Raw genomic sequence first — 20,382 nt, 5'->3', positions numbered from 1 at the left:
TCCATTTTCTTATCGTACCGTACTAAGCTACTTCTTTCCTGCATCTTTCCTGCCATTAGTTTCCTGCTCGGAAACCCCGTGTCTTCCAGTGTATCGACATAGATAACTTTTGATGACCCAAACTGGCTGACTCAACATTTTATGTCGATGTGTTATCAGGCTTTTCCACAACGAGCAAGCTTTTCATGTAAAACAAGCTTTTCCACAAGTTGATGCTAAAAAAAGATTAAAAGGGTTGTTGATGCTAAAAAAAGATTAAAATTACATCCTAGGGGTGAAACATTTAAGTCGCTGTCAGAAAACTCATTCGGAACCGTTCGAATGTTGCAACGGTAGCCACCTACCGTGGGACGTGGAAAAAATATTTGCTTTTTATCATCCAATTAAACAGAATTTATCATCACTTGCGCATCAGCGAGAATGTAACGGAAGTATAAAGGCTCCCATTGGAGGTAGAACTGACCAATAAGGAAGAAAAACTTAGACAATTTTCTATAAAGGTCGTGATATAATCATCCGTGAAACATCATTAAATCAATTGAATGATATAAAAAGCAACTAAAACACACAGGTTCATAATCAGTGCGGCAACGATAGGATCGTAAAGATATCAATCAACACTTACTAAATGGAGCATTACGAAAATATTAACTTCCCGAAGAGAAACTAACCATATGATTTATCGACAATCATTGCTACTACTTGCAACAAACTGCGGAGGATGTGAGACGGACCATGGCAGAATTTTTGGCACGTCTTAGGATCACATTAGAGAACACGAAATGTGGCGTTACGTTTATGGGAGCCATAAATAATACATGCTATGACAAACACATATTTTATTCTTTCCTAACAACACAGTGTTCGTGAAGCTACAGAACGTGGGATTTTTAAAATGATAATCAACGCGTGAAGCATATGTTACTGTTGAGGATATTCTTCAAAGATCATGCGTTAGACACCGTCTTCAACTGGTAAAAATATAAATCTACCATAAATTAAAAAGATTTCATTCTCTACAGAACTCTCTACGGATTAGAAGAAAATAATTCTTTACGAATATATATGCAAGCAGCAAGAAAACTTTCACTCCGGGTCTTTACCATCCTTAAAAGTCAAATATTCGTAAAAAGAGCTCTTTTCGAGCAAAGCATAGAAGACGAATACAATAAAAAAAAAGTTCTAACGTATACACCATACGTTGCTTCTCCATCCAAAGATCGCAGGTATGAACGTTTCCCAGCCAAATGCGGTTAACCGAGCCCTGGGCCAATCGCCTCAAGCTCGAGCAACAGTAGAAGTTGTAATTCTTAAATTATGTTTTCGATTCAACTTTCCTCTCCCCACCAACGTTGGCAGCTGCAGGGCTTGGGTGAAAATTGTCAAAACATTTATTTTCCCGCTAGACCCATGCAGAACGAAAAGCGGCAGACAATCAAAATGATAATGGATCTTTTTTGTCAAATACTTATCTTAAGGGTATTCTTCACTTTCCTTTTCACTTTAGGCAGACAAATTACAATGTTGTAACAAGGGAACACACAAGTTAATGAACGTTTCCATTTTAACAACTGTTCTGTAATTTTAAAGAAACTAAGAAAAATCTTTTATAAACGATTTGAAATAGTTGTACCATGTAAGTTTTAACTCCAGGGACCAGCTCTGAGTTTTTCCAAATGAAATGAGGCAAATCCATTGAACTCGTTTTGTCTGTTCTGAAGATTTATGAAATTATTCAAAACTGAATCCCTTCAGGCACACGACAGTCTGTTGTCAAAGTATAAGTTCGCTGACAATACTTCCCGATTTCATCCCGATCCCAATCCCGGGCGGTTATGAAAAATTGCCAGAGCAAACGATTTTGGGACTGGTGTTTCCTGCTTCAGCCAACATCCACAGCTATGCCCCTGAGAAAATGGCTCGAATTAGAAAATTCTCTTCGAGCTTTCCACAAACCGTTGTTTTGTTCAAAAAACAAGGAAGTATCCTTACAAGCACGAGACTTGCCACTTACTCGAGGAGTAAAGTTTCAGTTTCTACGACCGTATCCTTTATGGCTGGCATCCGTCATTTCTTCTGACGCCGTTCCGTTTAACTCTACTTCCCTTATAATACTTCCACACTTCCTTTCGCACGGCTTCTCGGGACAATGAACCATCGTGCCCAAGAATGGTGGCTTGTCGGGAAGAAATTAAAATTACGCTTCTACGTCACACTTCGCTCGCTAATCTTACACCGTTGTAACACAACCAACGATAATGTTGGCTTGTTAAACGGGACACGCCACCGATTTCCTTTTCCTTCCTCTCGAAAGATGGCAGAATTCAGGGCGTTCCGGCGAAGGAAATTAAAATTAATTAAAAAGGATCGTGCCTTTTCTATAGAGGCTAGCATCGAAAGTCCTTTCATTGACAAATTATGGCGTTATGTAGATAGAGGAAATAGATGTTCTTTGAATAAATAAAGCGTCTTAGATATCAGAGATGCTAGTAATATAAAAAAGGATGTTTATAAATTATCGTTATTTGTCCTTTCTTTGATGGTGTTCAAAATCTGAACCAAGCAGGTAAACAGTCATTATTAACATTTATCTTCGTATACTTGTTACACCTGTAAGAAAGCCAGGATTTACGGGATAGTTCTGCACTTTTTGGTTACAAGAGTGTCAAATATTAACTTAACTGTCATCGCAGACACCACACATAAGAAACCACAATTTCATTGTGGTTGATTGTCCATTGTTGTTAGATAGTGAGCTGACCTAAATGACTATGTCCTTTAACGATGATGTTATGATGTTACACTGATTGTATTACGATGATAATTGAATATTGGTGATTAGGTGTCCCCGAAACTGCTCGTCTGTTGACGAAAACTGTTGTTTTTGTTCCTCATTGTCTACTTTCTGCCTGTTGCGTAGGTAGCGGCCATAATAATGAAAAAGTAATCTTCGTGAATCCGTGAGCAGTGAAGCGGTAAATGCGTATAATCTACGCCCCCGGGAGAAAAAAAACAATACGAAAATACACACACAATACGCGGAACGACACATTAAGCGGATAAAATATGCATAAAGACATTATGCCTAAAATTGCTATGGGGGCGCAAAGAAGAAAAGTAAGGAGATAATGTGGCATTATCCTAATCTATGAAAAATAATTTTCAAGCTTGTAAGAACTCGCAAACCACTTATTGTGGTTTTCTGAACCAAGACGAGATGAACGCTTGGTTTTTTTTTAACATTTTTGATGAGTAGAAGGGTTTTAACGAGAACAAATAAATTGAACCATGGTGTGATACCATGCAATATATAAAATTAGCCAGAAAACAAGTTAGCTGGAAAACCTGATCACTGAACGAAGCAGCAAATTGGCAAACAGAACCTTCTCCGGGAGGCACCGAAATAAACTTCAGTTTCAGAAGCTAGAGGAAAAGGTCGAATCACATCCCAATCTTATAAAGTACCCCTCGAGCGAAAAAGGGAAACGAACATGAATAAATTACCATCATTAACGTTCGAAATCACGCGTAAAAGCAATCGAACTCGCAATGCCTCCAAAACAAGATGAACGCTTTTCGTTCAGCCACGGTGGACACGCGACGTGCTTGTCACAAAAGAAAGGCATAAACAGGCAAAATAAACCGGGTGTTAATCGCTTTTTATGGCCGTTCCAGAAAAGAGTATCGGAAAATCACAACAATCTGGGAGGCGGCAAATGAACGAACCTGGGAAAAGTTAGAAAAATGCTAAGTAGTATCGCCGCGACGCGTGCAGTGGACTACAAAATACAACGAATGGCTACCTACGGTACTGGAATTCCTAAAGGATAGCACACAAATGTAAAGATTGTTGTTTTTTCAAAATTTGAAGGACCCAGCATACGAATTCGGATGCTTCTGCAGAGTGTGACAAGTTGTCGGATGGTGCATGCAATGAAGCTCGGTATGGAAAAGTGTTGAATCAGGATTAAGGGCACGGTAAACGAAGCATAATCGCTGGTCTCTCGTGTATCGTCGATATTCAGGCTAAGCGTCATCTTCGCTTTGTTTATGTTTTGCAATTTGGTAAAAATGGCAACATTTCTTGAAGCTACTGCTATTATTTTGTTGTTTATTGTTAAAAATACAAAAACTACGCTTAATAATCATAGAAATTTGATAAATAATTACGATGAATGAACTATTGATTCGTTTGTTTACGTACTGACAAGATTACGCATGCGATTATAGGGTAGGTGAGCCAAAATTCTTTTTGACAGATGGACCAGCAGAATAACACGATTACGCTAGCGATTACGCTTCGTTTCCCGTCCCCTTATGATTTTCAATAGGTACAAACAAATTGCAAGTCTTTTCAAAAATTAAGTTTCAAAGCAGTGGATTAGTAGAACTTGCAGCAATAAGAAATTCTTGATGAACCTGCAAAGTATACAGTAATTTACAAAACACACTTTTGATATTATCATCTATCGGTCAAATAGACCGTTAAATTCAAATTTAGTTACCGACGGTCACTTTAACAAAAACATCGTGGGGTTTTTCGTACATTGGACGTAAAGAAGGGGTCAGGAACTATAGGCAAAAAAGTCGAGCCGGTACACGTCATTTTGGGCACACATGTCACGTACAAAATAGATACTTAGGGAAACGTAATTTTCCACCCGTGGAAGCTTGAAACTCCCCGTTTTCCGGTATGTCACCATTACCAGAGCAATATTTGGCAAGGGATTCTATCTTTATTTGCACGATTTTTCATGTGTTTTTCCACCTTCCCGAAGCAGCATAAACCTATTCGAAAGAGCAGATGTCACACACAGATAGCAGGAAAATACTGTGTGAATACTCTCCGCTGCTTCGCCAAAATCTCCACCACAAGCACGAGCGGGGTGTAATGTAGTGATGAGAATAACAACTCTTTTTAGAGATTTGAATCAGAGTGAATAATCATAACGATGATTCGAATCTTTAAGTCACTCTTTTGTGATTTAAAACGTGAAAAATGATTTATTAACCTTCGAGGTGATTTGAAATCTTAACTGGGATTCGAATCCCAAAAGAATGAACGAGTGGGTAAAAGAGTCACTAGTCGCCATTGCGATTCGAATCCCAAGTTGTGATTCGAATCCCAAGTTGTGTTTCGAATCCCAAGTTGTGATTCGAATCCCAGTTTGGGAATCACTATATGGGATTCGAAACCCAAAAGAATGAACGAGTTGGTAAAAGAGTCGCTAGTCGCCCATGTAGTGATCCCAAACTGGGATTCGAATCACAACTTGGGATTCCAATCACAACTTGGGATTCGAATCTCTATGGTGACTAGCGACTCTTTTACCAACTCGTTCATTCTTTTGGGATTCGAATCCCAGTTAAGGATTCAAATCAAAGGGAGTCACAAAAACTATCTGTTAGGATTTAAATCGTTCATTCAATATTAAAATTCGAATCACTCATTCATTCTCACTCAGAGCGCACATCACTAGTGTAATGGTTGGTTTGAATGACCGTTGATGATCATCTCCTCCATCTCTGCCACCCTTTTGGATAATTATTTCAACTCACCGTCGGACAATGTATAACCGGAAGCTATTGCAGGCGGTGGAGAAAGATAATGACCAATTGATAAGGGTTTACCATTGGGGATGAAAAAACTGTGCACACAACATTTGTTGTACCCCAACAATTCCCGACAAATGAAAGGAAAGGCAATGACCACGCAGAGCTTTTCAACAAAAAATGGGGAACGTTTATTTCAATTTAGCGAGATGATGTTGAAAAAATAGTTACGCTTGAAGATCGCAAGTTTCTTTCTTACAATGGCTTACAAAAAATAAAGTTTTTCAATTATTCTAAAATACAACGACGCAAAAAGCATGTTAGAGAATGACACATCGGTACAAACATGAATGATTTTATTGGAAATATAAATATGACATGAATCGGACGATTATTTTATGAATGCTAAGTCCGTAGGGTTTACTTATCATTAAAGTGTAATAAAACAAATGACTAAACACTTATAATTAGTTTTAATTAAAAAAAAAGAAAAGAACGAGCTTTTAGAAGGTAAGTATTAAAACGAGAACTTTTCATTACACCCGCTCAGTTTGGGATTGGCAGGCCACAAATGACTGGGCAATTTTTTAACTTGTTTAGATTACATAACTGAGCATGTATAAGTTCCAAAGTCTCATTTACAATATCTTGCAAATAGTGAAAAATGAATTGGGAACAACATATCACATTATATTGTTGAAGAATTAGTAGATCATCGTATTTCAATGGAAATCCAAGGGGTTACAAACTCTTATTCAAAAATCCTACTTTGAACATCACATAAAACATTACAAAACAACATAAAAACATTGAATGCAATGAAAATGTCGGAAGGTTTCCACCGCTTGGGACCCGAGCATGGGTTGAGCCGCCTCTGCCCCTGTTGACTAAATTTTATGTAGCGTAACTTTTCTAGATTAAAACATCCATCGTGGACCATTCTATTTCACTTTTAAATTAATTTGAAATTGACTTCACTACGCTACCAGCCCTACAAAAACATGCGGAAACAGATTTTCGAAAACTGAAGTCGATTTAAAAAAATCTCTGAATACCCAGCGCCAGTGCGTGTAAAAACAACTGAAAGTTTTGATAATATGTGATACAGTGAACGTGAGCTCTTTTTCGTTTAAATTGAGTAAGGACAGTCTAGGATTGAATTTTTTTTTTGTATCGCAGGATTACCCATCCCATTCAAAAGGGAAACAAAGACAGATGTGCTGAACTAGTTGTTGGCTACTTTCCCAGTTGGTACAGGAGTTTTCGTAGCAACGATGGAGGAATAAATGGAAAATTGTATTAAACCGTGCAATGTAAACGTTCCTTGTGGCATACAAATACAAATGAACTACAGTGGCACTACACTACAAAAATTACTTAAAAGTTTAAATTTATCTTCTTGTGGTCTGCCTCCTAGTAAGTTTTTCTTAACATATTACGCAAACCTGCACTACAAGGGAAATTTCGATCCTTGTTCTGTTTTGAACAACGTGTTCCCTTTCACTTCATTTCCTGCTTTAAAAGTTATTTAAAGGTTTCAAGTTAATTTATAAATTAAATAACCATTTGTGCAACTCACGAATGTAAAACTTTTAATTAAGCTGCCTCATGGGATATTGGTTCTAATGCGCAGTGTCCCACAGCAACGTAATACAAAACTCGCAGCAGTATTGCTGCTAATAATAATGAACTGATTTTTTACGGAAACAGCGACTTCATTGGAATTACTCCCTTTAGCACTTTTCCTCTCAGACAAAGAAGGACGAGGATAAACTACACGCACTAACATAAAACTCTCTTGTTTATCTCACCCAATTGCGATGAAATGGTAACTAAAACAAAACCCACTAAACATTCCACTGGATGCAGCACATGGCGTGCAATATGAAATTATATTTTAATTTCTACCACTAGCGTACAGTTAACCTTCTGCCATCGTCGACGCATGGTCATGGTAGATAACAGAACGGTCATCGCCATCACAGCATATTGCATGGAAAAGTCGCTTACTTTTTGCAATGCTTATGGCTACCGTTTTTGATCCTTTGGCTCTTTTCTGTCCTACACATTTTTGTAGCACGCTTCTCTAGTGGCAGAAAAGAGCGATACTTGAAACCATATTGCCTTTTTTAAAAACAATGATTATGAGTGGAACGTGATTTTATTTTCATCTGCAGTACTCATGAAGCCGTGTGTGTTGCTTACTCTTCTGTGCTTTCCAGCATCTCATCTAGAACAACGTTATGGGGTACGAAATAAAAAAGCCACTATAGCATAGAAGGAAACTCTTCTCATTGAATTCTTTTGGGGGATTTTATCTGCTCTTGGTGGTGAAGTTGGAGCTGAAATTGAAGTACTTAGGAATATTGATTTTCATGCTCGCTTACTAAAAATACTACCAAACCACGACTGTGGAAAACCGAAAAGAAGAAATTTTACCATTCTTCTGTAGCCAAATTAAAAAACAAAAAAACAAAAAAACAAAAACAAAATCACAGCCATAACGAGCACAATAAGTATGCACCGAAAAGGTAAATAAGAATATGTTTGTAAGAAGCAACAACTAACACTGTGCGTTTCGCTGGAAACTTATCCGTCTCCGATTGGACCGAGAAGATGATACTTTTGGGCCGCAAAGTGTCGGTACCGTTTCAGGCGTTCTTTCGGAAAAGGCCTCATATCTTATCGAAGCACAAGAGCTTGGCAAAAAAGAGGAAGAGAATTAATGTTGCCTTAGTTTTCCCGGGAGCGAGCTGCACTACCAACATCACCCTATTTGGGTAGAATTTTTCTTTCAATCATTTCATTCAGCCGATTTGTACAATGCTGGAGAATCTAACGGATTAAAAGAGAGATTGTCACGTAAAAGAGAGGCCTATTGAAAACAAAAATAGAAGATTTGTTATCTGCTTTGCATTAAAAATGAGCGCAGTAGGCTAAACATTCATTGCATGATCAAACAAACTTTATACGCTATCTGCTGATGTTCACCGAACCACCGATAAAACCGAGAAAACTTAAAGAAAAAGTTTGGGTCAACGCATTTTTTTCTATTAGCAAATGATGAACTCAATATTACCACTGATGAGAAGTATCTAATCGAAATTTATACTAAACTAAAAAAAGGCAAGGATTGAAAATATTCATAAACCACGCTTCACCTATTTTGAAAGATAATCAGTTTTGTCTTGTGCCTCATCCTTAGGGAAACGAATGATAAAGGTGTGAGGTTCGACTTATGGACTATCTTATTTATCAAATTCTACGGAATCATTTTTTTCCATGGGTGAAAAGACCAGGGATAGAATGAAACGATTTGAAGAATCCAATTAGGTTCAAATCTATTTATATCAGCAAATAAATTAAATTTGTGCTGGTAGTCCTTACGATATCGTTGTTTTTCTACAACATATATACCGAAGGCGAATTTATAAAAACACTATTTGATCTCTGGCTTCATGGAAAGGATTATAATTAACTGCTGTGAAGTTTGAAACGGTTCGCATGGAAATAATCGTTCCTAGTAGTGAAAAAGCAAGATATGGAACATTGCTAATTAGTAAAATAAATAGTTTAAAATACCAATCTAATAAAAGTGGGGTTTATGCATCATAAACTGGAAAACAAAATGAGCTATCAGATTATTTATGTAGGAAAACGATAATTACGTTTCACCTGGCAAATAGTTCATTCAGATACGAAGAGCAGACAATTGGAAGTAAATATTTAACCAACCTTGTTTGAAAGTATTTGAAAATACCACTACGTAATTAAAAATCACATAGAATCCAACACGTTTAACGAATAATTAATGAGAAAAGGAACATGTGGCTTTTTTTACATTAATTTTGCATTCTACGATGTGTTCTTTTCGCAGATCGTGTAAACAATAAAACAAGGGACAAAAAAATGGATTGGTTTGGCTATGAAACGTTTTGAAAGAATAGCGTTTGTGGTTGCGGTTAATTAGGAGGTTTTTCCTGTCGTAGCCATAACACATCAAACAGGTCTTTTCGTACTCTGCACTTTTTCTACACTTTGACCGCAGGACGTGGATATGACCAATGGTCAATAATAGACGTGTCTATTCTTTTAATGGCGATTAAATTATTCATCCAACGTAAAATGGTGGTATGCCAAGTTCCGACACAATAATTACTTACATTAATCGTCAATCAAAAACAACTGTTGCTGCACAGTTTTGCCTGGCAGACTAAAAACGAATACGGTATACGGTAGCCAAACTATCTTTTGTATACAAGAGGAAAACCCCTTTAGTTCGTTTCTAATGACTTTTTCTGGAATTGAACATCAAAAAAGACCTAAGAAAAAAGACCTAATAGAAAAAAGTCTCTGCAAAAAGCAGTACTGAAGGAACTTCTATTCGATTTCCCACGGGAAGCCGACTTCAACGATCGATTAACCATAAAACACACAGCATGTTTTATTTACCAGTTTTGCCAGGGAAGCGTCTCCAATCTGGATGGCATTTGAACACTCACATCTCTACTTTCGAGGAATCCATTTATTTACTACGCTGCGGGAGATAGGAAATGAAATACAGACATTTCGTCGATAGGCCCAGTCGGTAGCGCAAAGGCTGTCTAGAACAGGCTTTTTGTTATGATTTTTACGTTTACAAAGTAAAAGTCGTGGCGAACTAGAGCATAACGTCGCGACAAAACGACAAGAGATCGAGAAAAGAGAAGCGAATAAACACTTCTTAGCTATGGCTGCCATAAGTCATGATCTCTTGATTGGCGGAAAACACGCTTTCGACACATAACGACGCCAAAATTTATCGTCCTTATGGCAGCGAGCTCCTCGTGCACAGTGGACATAATGGGTGGACAAGTAAGGAAAATCGATTGTTAACAAATTGTTAAGTGCAGATCAAATAATTTTATGATTTATTTTACAATGTACAGATTTATTACTTTCTATGAGCTTTGCATTTATAAACTAATAGACCATCAAATTGTTTAAACTTTAAATTACGGAATATTGACATGTAACAATTTATAACGATCACGTTGTTTGCAAATTTTAAAAACCTCAAACAAAATGATTCTGCACGAGTCGCCAGTTTGGCTTGTTTCTCTACCCGGATGGTACCAACGCGTTTACCGGCGCTGTTGTCCATTTACTTACCTCACCACTTTCTCAAGGGTACTTTGGCTCTAGAAATACAGCACAAGGAAGCACAGAACGAAATCGTTTCACAGCACGTACGATAAAAATATTATGGGGCACGAAAGGCCGCCGTAAATGTGCGCACCTTTCCTCCGTCCTCGCGTTTTTTTTCCACCAACTGAATTACTCAGCTTCTCAAGCATCCATCCGAAGAGTGAAAGCCGGGTCAAATCACACGCACAAAGGTAGGGAAATATACAATCGATAGTAAAATGAAAAAAAAGACAACTTCTGAAGAGCAATTGACGTGTTTCTCGGGGGTTGGATCGTAACATGGAGTAAGCAGACGCACCGGGGCGCAAAAATATATTAATAGTCGCAAGTCGTGATTTTTAGGAGTAGAAAGAAAAGCTGGCGATTGTTTCTTATCAGTGAAGGAGCCGGTAAATGTAGAAAGACGAAACGAAATGTCGCTAAATATTTACTTTTTCGCGACCGAAAAAACGACTTTGTCTGGCGAAAGGGGCGAACAGGAAAAAGTAAACTCTAGCTGACATACGCAAACGTCAAGAAACGTAACCCTGCGTTCAATCAACGAAATACTGAGGGAATAGAGGCGCCAAAGGGTCAGGAGCAAGGATTCCGTAATTCACAGCACGTACGTAAAGTTCGCACAGGAAGATCGTAAAGTTTATCTTACGTAAAGAATCTTAATCAAGAGTAGAGATGATCCGACAACAGGCGCTGTTACGGAATGTGATTGTTCATTAAAGTTCACTAGGTAAAGAAAGGCACAAAATACAGTACAATGGAAATAAGGTGGCATAATATTGGAATTCAATTTTAATGGATGTTGCACACCTTGAGGACGTGAATTAATCTTGAGCTAAGGAAGTAACGTTAAAAATAAACTTTAACCTTCAAATTTTATGATTGCCAAACGGGATTTATAATCTTCTCGAATTGCATCAAAAACTCATCAGAAAATAATAACGAGCTTCGAAATTAGCTCAGTTTGGCTTACGCTAAGGATGAGACATCCCGCGCCAATACCCACGCGATTTCCACTTCCGGAAACACAGATTCCGAGCACCAAACCAAGCAAACGGATCAGCGGTCCCCGTTGGCCACAAATACATTAAAGCTGCGGATGGAATATCGTAGCCCACTTCGGAAAAAGTCATATTAAAATGGTTCCCCTTCTTTCCACCCAGTCGAGATCGAATCGAGGAATTTGCTCGTGCTTTTGACTTTGAACTTTACTTATCTTATCGTTACACTCTGCTATCGTCATCACTCATATCCCATTCCAAACAAGTTCAAACATCCCCGAACCAGAAAATGTAGCTCTGCCAACCAAGTCCTTCCATTATCCTGATTGAAGAAATTGAGCCTGCACGCGAATGTTGCAAATCCGTTCGTTAACTGCACTATAAAAAAACTGATGTGGTTCAGGTTGGAGAAATTTGCAAAACGAAGAAAAATCGATTTTCGTCAGACTGTTCTACGAAAAAAGATTAATTATCGTAATTTTATTGAAAATTTTCCGGTGGGAGAGTCGAAACTGTTTCTATACTCCAGCGAAATTTTCTTGCTTTACCTAATTTAAGATTAATATTGACCGATGAATTTCCTTGACAATTTCAGACGCTTGTCGAGCTGAGCTCAAAAGCATTCAAAACTCTACGAATCAGACCCATCCATCATAAACCAAAAATAGCAGTAATAAAAAGCAATATTTAATGTCAAGCCATCAAATCAAGCATAAGCCCGAAAAAAACCCAAAAAAAAGCAATATCCGGTTAAGATATCGCCACGAAGAACCATTTTGAAGGGAAAATTTTATGAAATTTTCCAAACTAACTGACTAACCGAGATAGAGGACTGAACAAAACTAATATCCATTATTTTTGAAGCATTGCACTGCTGCGCATAGTGAGTTTGCACTTCGTTCGTAGCAGTTTCGTTTTTTATAGTGGTTTTCTAAAGAAGAAAAACAATATATTCACACAATACACACACATTGGACGAACGTGAATTGGGAGGATATTTAGGGAGGCAATGCATTCAACGAATAACTCCATTCAATAAGTTTTCCTTGAGTTCCGTTAGATCGATTCAAGAGGTCCGTTCATTGAATGGAAATTAGCCAATTTGAGTGGGAGCCACGTGGACGTTCGAGGTAGTTCCGTGCTACCTAAGCATTGATGAAGAATAAAATACGATCGGGAGTGCATTTTGTAGAGATTCGCAAAATTGCATTGTGAAAAATGGAAACCAATAAAAGGATGGCCGAAATGCGAGGTAAAATAATGCAAAACCAAACTTCTGGAAGGAGAGAAATTTTCAATATAATTCTAGTGTTGAGTAAAACTGCCCAAATTTACATAAATTTGCAGTCTCTCGTTCAACAAGCGGAGAGAGGAAGTTCAATCGTTCAAATCAAAATCGGCCTTTAGCTTGGTGATCAAATTTTCAAAATGTTGATGACCTGAAAATGAATAAAATATTGAAACTTCGTGTTGGGAGTATATTAAACTAAAAATTAACATTTACCAACACTGACTTTTAGAAATATTCAATTCGCAAACCCAGCTCATTCATTCTATGCTTGTATGATTTTTCATGTCAAAATTGATATTTGAGAATTCCCCGGCCGAGAAGCCATTGGAACGTTCCATAACCCGAGAAGAGGTCTGCTCTTTAGTTGTCTTTTTTCTTCAACGTCTACTCTGTCGCGCTTTGGGAGCACTCGTCGACATGTGTGCAAGTATCTAAACGATATCGATTAAACCCGCCACGGCAGACGAACCGACCATTTTTCTGGGAGTTTGCTTATTCGCTGCCAGAAATTATTTTCATCAAAGAGCAAACCGATTCGTATGATTTTCCTCGAATGTGGTAACGGGAAAGACTGCAGCTCTGTGCTGAAAGATTCTGAAGGTTTAGGAAGATAAAAACATATCAATGAAATCACCCCATTAGGAGGGCGAACTCCTTTGCGAGAAATTATGCACCCATAAAAATATCCAGCCTTTCACAAGCCCCTTCAACCCCTAACAGATAAAAATCCTATCCAAGCACACGCACTCGCACACGCCTTCTCTATCTTTTATTCCTTTTATCACACAAACGCCAGTCGTTCCGGCGGGTTGAATTCCAACGTTCCGTAACGCAGTGCGCTAATGGAAGGAGGCTGGTGTCAATTGTGCTTCCAGACTGAAGCATCAAGCAACAGAAAACCCGCGCAAGTGTTGCTCGAACGGAATTCATGCGTTCGCTTGGGCCCATTTTAAGCGTTAATATGGGTAAGAAATTTTGTCTCGTCGCTGTGTAGTAATAAAATTATCCAAGACTCAACTGATTGCTTCTTTTGCATTGCGCAACATCAACATCTACAGTATGTCTCATAAAGAACAGCGAAAATTGAGACAATAATTTCAAATAAATCTATTTTTCATAAAATTATCAAAAAATTATAATTTTATTTAGAGAATCATGTTTAAGCCTTTTATGATAACATTGCTCACATTACATTATCTGTCCACTATTTTTCTCGATCACCTTTTCCAAACCCCCCCAAACCTTCTCAATGTATGAGTCAGTCATCGAATTTCATGCCTTGGCAATTGAAGCGTTCAGGGAGCCAACATAGGGGCTACGATGCTCCGTCCTTTTTGGAAAATGGCGTGTTGATGTGCTCCTGGTTTTCGTCCATGGCAGAACGTGGTCCTTGAAAATGTTCACGCAAACCTGGATACTAATTTATAATCCAGGTTTGATAAATACTGGAGGGAAATTGCTCCTTGCACTATCCTCTTAATTTTTATGTAATTTGGCTGCGATACGAGTTTGGATTTCCGAGATATGGTCAAAATAGTGCCACAGCACCCTAAACACGCACAAACAATGTGAGTACACAGCACGATGTTTCATCATGTTTTGTATTGTATTTTGCACTTACTTGGATTTTTGGTGGTTGTTTGGGGTTGTATGATATAAAATGTGAATGTTTTAATCAATTCAATTATGGTTGATAACAAATTTACTATTTTTTGGCCCAAAATGACCAGAAAAGGAACTCCTTTGCAGAAGAGGTCCGATATCATCCGATTACATAAAAATGAAGGAAAACGGTACAATAAAGTTGTTATTTTATTGAACTGGAACATAAATACAGTAGTAAGTGTGGTTTAGCAATGTGAAATGGTCAGCCTTCTTGAAAATTTATCAAGAATCGGTCCTTTTACCGTCATACCGAACCGGATGAGGCGCACGATTGAGACGATTGCGGATGCTGAGCCCAACATAAGTGGCGTGTGTGTGGTGACTCAGACACAAGAGAGACCTTCGGCTTCGGAGGCATCCGAAAATCATCATCATCATCTCTTTATTTGAACAGCTACCGATCTGTTTTCTTAACGGCTCAGTTCTTGCGCATTACTTTGTCAAGAAAATTGCAGCATTAAAAAACGACCTAAGCGAATCGCTTTTGGAAGCAAACTGTAGGTGATAAGAAAATTTTGTTAGCGAAAAGACAGAACTTCAAAAACGTACTAAAAACAATCAAGGTTTTTGATAGCGGCTAAGCAACATACAAAAACAAAGACACCCTTACGCAGAACACAATCCCAGACGAAAATCAAATGCTTGTCGTGAATCATACCAACTTACCAGATTAGCAAGCTAAGGTCTCAAACCCAAAGTATCCTTTTTCATACAGAGACACACACTTTACCATTTTCATTTTCATTTTCTACTACATTACCTTTTTCAACACATCACGAACAAATGAGCAAATTACCCAAATGGCACCGCTTCTATTGGAAGATGTTGTTAGCTGAATCTTTCTCACCCCAAACTGTTTTAATTTCATTGCTTGGTTATTTCTTTTGAACTATGTACCAAACATTCGTACATGGAGACCTAAGAAAGGTGTCCTGGTTGTGTTTGATAACACGAAATAGGTATGCCTCGCTTTTTGTCTTACGGTAACATGTTGTTCCAATGTCAACGCTTTGAATAATGTGAGAATTCGAGATTATCTCAGAGTACCCGTTTAAAACTTGGCCTTTGGTAACGTATTTTTACTCTTGTGACATCAACTGTGCGGTATGAAAAAGGCAAATATTCAAACTTGGGGTAAAGTGAACAACATTGAGTTGCATGATGATGTTCGCGTTTTCTTGTATTATGAGATGATGTAGGTAAGGAGTTCAATTTTTTATTTGAACAAAAGACACCAACAAAAAGGTCGACGTACATGTGGTTTAATTACCATGATGCAGACAAAAGACCACAGCAATATATGACACTTTAAACGAACTTATAACGTTTGGCATGAAAATTGCTAAACCAGTTTACGATCATGTGTTTACATGTAAGCATTAGGGCAAGCTGTTGAAGAACTAGGCCTAATTTGTGTCACATTCGTATTTATTTAGAAAAAAATACCTGTTGGATTTGCTTAGTTACAAATAGAAGAAAACTTTCCAAAGCCAAGGTTTGCATCACTTAAATTTTAATTTCCATTATATTCATCGATTAAAACGGGTCAAACATTCTGAGCAGCGGTTTAAAAAAAATCAACATTTTGAATAAAAAACGCAATGGTACGAATGGTTCTTCGGCATTAGATTGATGAATGAGCATCGTAAGAAAAGGGTACGATTGTGCTATAAATCGTTTGCAATTGCTTTTCGGCCGAAAAAATAAAAATAAAAAAACAGGAAATAAGTCGAAACTTCAACGACGTGGACATAAATTGTTAAAATAGCTTCCATAAATTTGATAAATATGAATTCTAGAAGGGTTAAATTGGTTTTCTGGTGACGATTTTGTGGACATGTCAACGAAAACGAATGTTTCGAACGAAAAACATCCGTTTGATACTTTTCGTGTTTCACAATGACAGAAACCTAATAAAAATGTTTGAAAACTACGATGAAGTCGTGATTTGGTAATAAATGCCAGGTTTTTCATTGATTCAATAAACCTTTAAAAAATATACCAAACAGTTCTTGGAGCTCCATTTAATTATTGACGAAAAGAGGAGAAAACTATAAATTTTGATTCGGTAAAATTTATCTACAATCCGACTATTCTTGTATCGGATTTAGCTATTTTTGTAATGACATTGGTTTTTCAACATTCTGCCACTTTGACTTGAGTACAAATGACATCTTCACTATGTTAGAGATGCAAAAAGAGCATTTGAAAATTGTAGTCATGGCTCCGTTCCAGTGTCTCAGTTTCCCCGGAGGATGCTTTGTCTCAAAGGCTGCCCCAATCGCATCGAGACCTTTCGAGAAATCGACACAATTTGCCGCAGCATGATTGAGTCCCACTGATACCTTGCATTGCTCGTTTCATTCTCACTAACAGCAAGCGACAAAACACGTAGTTTTCTTAGCCAGATCGACCCAAAAAAGCCATGTCTAGAACTTAGGTCGTCGTGCTAAGTTCAACCCTTTGGAATGCTTTAAACGTCAGTGAAAAAAGTGGAGCAGACATAGTTGACTCAAGTTACTTTTAATCTCTGATCCATTGGCCCAAACTCAGGGTCAGACAGGTGGGATTCGAGTTGAACTTCAAGCTACACGTATATGAGGTCATGAATCCCACCGAAAGGATTGTGTTGCTAGAGCTTCCATTCATAAGGATCAGGGAACGCTCTATTGTAAGTCTGGAATGCAGCGAAAAAGGCTTCATTGTACAACGTATTGCTCCTAAATAATTCGAAGCCATCTACTAAATGAGCTTCAGAAAGGAAACACTGAAGCAAACACATATTCCGTCCATTTAATTTTGATATATTTTACAAGACAGGAATGTTCAGTGAATGATATTCAAACAAAATCTTACAATATGCTAAACTTGTTGATATTGTATACGAAGCGAACTATCCAAAAATATAAATAAGTCTCTGTATTTTAGAACCACCATAAACTCGCGATAATTCTGCTTCAGAGTCCTTTAAGAATTCGTGCAACATTTATTGTTAAGGATTCGTGCAACAACAACAAAAATAAAAGCTCAAATATACTGGATGTGTGTGGTTTACATCTATACCACCATACACTTATTTCAACATATTAATGCAATATCCTAACTTCTATGTTCTTTCAACGCGTACCGCTTAAGCCAAGGTACACAAAAGACCGGAGTTATTTGGTACTTATCTTTAATGCTATCTAAATGCTCCTGGCAGCAATCTTTGACCTCGGTGATCCAGATACGAATTCTCGATCCACCGTCTAAAGATTGATCATCAAGGTGCGCGCCTTCCAGGCATGATATACTAAAACCACTCACTGCTCGTCAACCGAAGAAACCCGACGTTTCTCGGAGAGCGCACGTAAGTGGCTGGCTGCGTGCGTCCATATAACACTAACAGACTTGAATATTTTTAAATGATTTATTGAACAAATACATTCATTAATTAAAATTGAAGAAAAATTATGCCAGAATCCACCCAAAGCGCAAAGAAAAGTAAAATAAGAAAATTATCACGCGTTGTCAACTGGCGCATTACAAACCATTTTTCTGGCCAAAAACTGATAAAGGTAAGGAACAGAAGAAAGTGAACGTACAAAATGAACATAGATGTGACGCTGGATTCGACTACGTTTTTGCTTCCGTCGATGCGTTTCCCACGGTAACTACGACTGTGAATGGCGTCCTGCATTCGCCATGTTTTCAATCTTTTTTCCATGTGAATTCAGGAAATTATAGTGTATAACAATTTTTATTCATTTAGTTGGAAAGTTCATTTTGGGTATTAAGTGTGCCTCACATCGTGGTACAAGAAGGTTGTAGCCAGTGAGGGACGAGTAAAAAAAACACATTTCACATGACTCACCTTTTTCAGAGCAGTTTTACGCTTTGCCTTTTAATCCTTTGATAACACTTAACTCCTGTGGGCACAATACTCCTCAAACGATGCACACTATCACGATTCTATATTTCAAGAACCTAAATAACAGGGAAAAATTATTACGATGGTTGTCTAACTTTTTTCAGCTTGCATTTCACGGATTTTCATAATAATAATCATTCTTTACATTCCCACGTATCGTAGTTAGGGAATTTGTTACACAAATCCAAAGGAATTTCTACACTTAAACTATTCGACGTTCCGTTTGTAAACTTTTGCTTATTTCTAAGGGAACGGAGGATTAGAAACACAAAATGATTATTCTCACAACCACAACGAATCACTTCAAAACACTTAAACGTTTTAGCAACGGTCGCTATGGGAACAGCTTGGTAACGATGATTGGTTAAATGGTTGAAATCCTCAAAACGGAAAGGAAGTAGGGCTGAATTATGTACGCGGCGAACGAAATTTCCAAATAACCTACACTTTACAACGCTGACATTTCCACGACCCGCACGCCACGGGATGTTTCGCTGGACTGAATTGCCGATGCTTGTTTCGTTCAGACCGAAGCTGGTTTTGCTTCGGCATTCAACGAAAGAATATGCTAGGCAGTTTATACCGCTCCGTTCACTACTCGACTTGCATTCCGAATTTCCAACTCATATCAGTTTTTCTCGTAATCAATTTAGGAGCTTTTTTCCCCAAAAGTTAAATAGAAATATTATTTAAAACAATTGAAATTCCCTAAAGAAATATCATATACAAATAAAATGCTTTCCGCGAAATGTATTTCTGGCAACACTATACACAAGTTGATGGGATTGGGGTAATTTATTTATGTATCCAAACGGTCAAAAAATAGTGAACTTGTCAGGTAAGTAAGTATGTAGATCGGGGTCATAAATGAATCCAAAACAGTTAATCTGTTGCTCGGTAACAATCGGTAACATCCAGAATCCATCTACATAATAAAGTTTTGAATACTGTTCAATGCATTTCAATTAGAAAACCAATGCCGATTTTGTACGACCCTTTCGTGTCGGGAGACATACGCTTCAAGTGAAACCACAACGAGTGCCTTGCACTAAATCAGAATTACCAACTTTGGCCATTGGCAAAACAAACCTAGAAAATTGAAATTCAACAGGCCTCCTGTGGGCGGCTCTCCTGTAGCCTCGGGATGTACAAAACGCAGCCTTATGGACGATAAATAAGCATATGTCACACTTCGCCGGGACGCTTTGCTCCTATTCAGCTTCCAAAACGGCAACATAAATTTTCATTTTATATCGCGTTCTTTGATTGAGAATGTACTGCGATGAATTATGGTTTTATTCGAAAAGAATATAGAGTAGCATGGAGAGTATTTTACTAGCAGGGGCGATCCATATGTCCATAGTTTGTCAAATTTCAATGTTGGGATTATTTTTCCAGAAAGTCGTAACAAATGCGTGACAAATTTGTGATTTTATTTCCGAACATGCTGACCGAATAAACTTCGCCTTGTCCCATATGAACAATACGCTAATATTGGAATAACCAAGTATTGAAACTCAAGGGAAGCCCCATAGATTCGGTTCATGAAGATGTCATCTTTAAGTCGCGCCATTTGTGATTTCTTTTCCGAATGAAAGTAAATAAACAGTATGAAAATGCGAGAATGATGAAACTGAATGATCTGAATTTGGTTTTGATGCAGGAAAGGTCACCAAACGTATCTTTCTCGTGTTTTTTCCTGGGTTGAAATCTTCTTCTTCTTGGCGTAACGTTCGACTTGGTCATGCTTGCCTGTTAAAGGCTTAGTAAGCTTGTTC

At 37.8% G+C, this 20,382-nt stretch overlaps 1 protein-coding gene across 1 annotated transcript in view; it reads right to left on the bottom strand.

The window, feature by feature from the left end:
* LOC131263543 (CD63 antigen-like) overlaps positions 1–18,743 on the bottom strand; it is a 41,444-nt gene extending 22,701 nt beyond the window's left edge. The window contains exon 1 of the mRNA XM_058265755.1: positions 18,548–18,743. The gene's annotated coding sequence lies outside the window, so the exon portion shown is untranslated. The remainder of the gene's footprint in view (positions 1–18,547) is intronic.
* Between the last annotated feature and the right edge of the window lie 1,639 nt (positions 18,744–20,382).

The sequence above is a fragment of the Anopheles coustani genome, chromosome 2, assembly GCF_943734705.1.
Source record: "Anopheles coustani chromosome 2, idAnoCousDA_361_x.2, whole genome shotgun sequence".
In the NCBI taxonomy this organism is placed as follows: domain Eukaryota; kingdom Metazoa; phylum Arthropoda; class Insecta; order Diptera; family Culicidae; genus Anopheles; species Anopheles coustani.
This window is presented reverse-complemented; position numbering and strand designations above follow the sequence as displayed.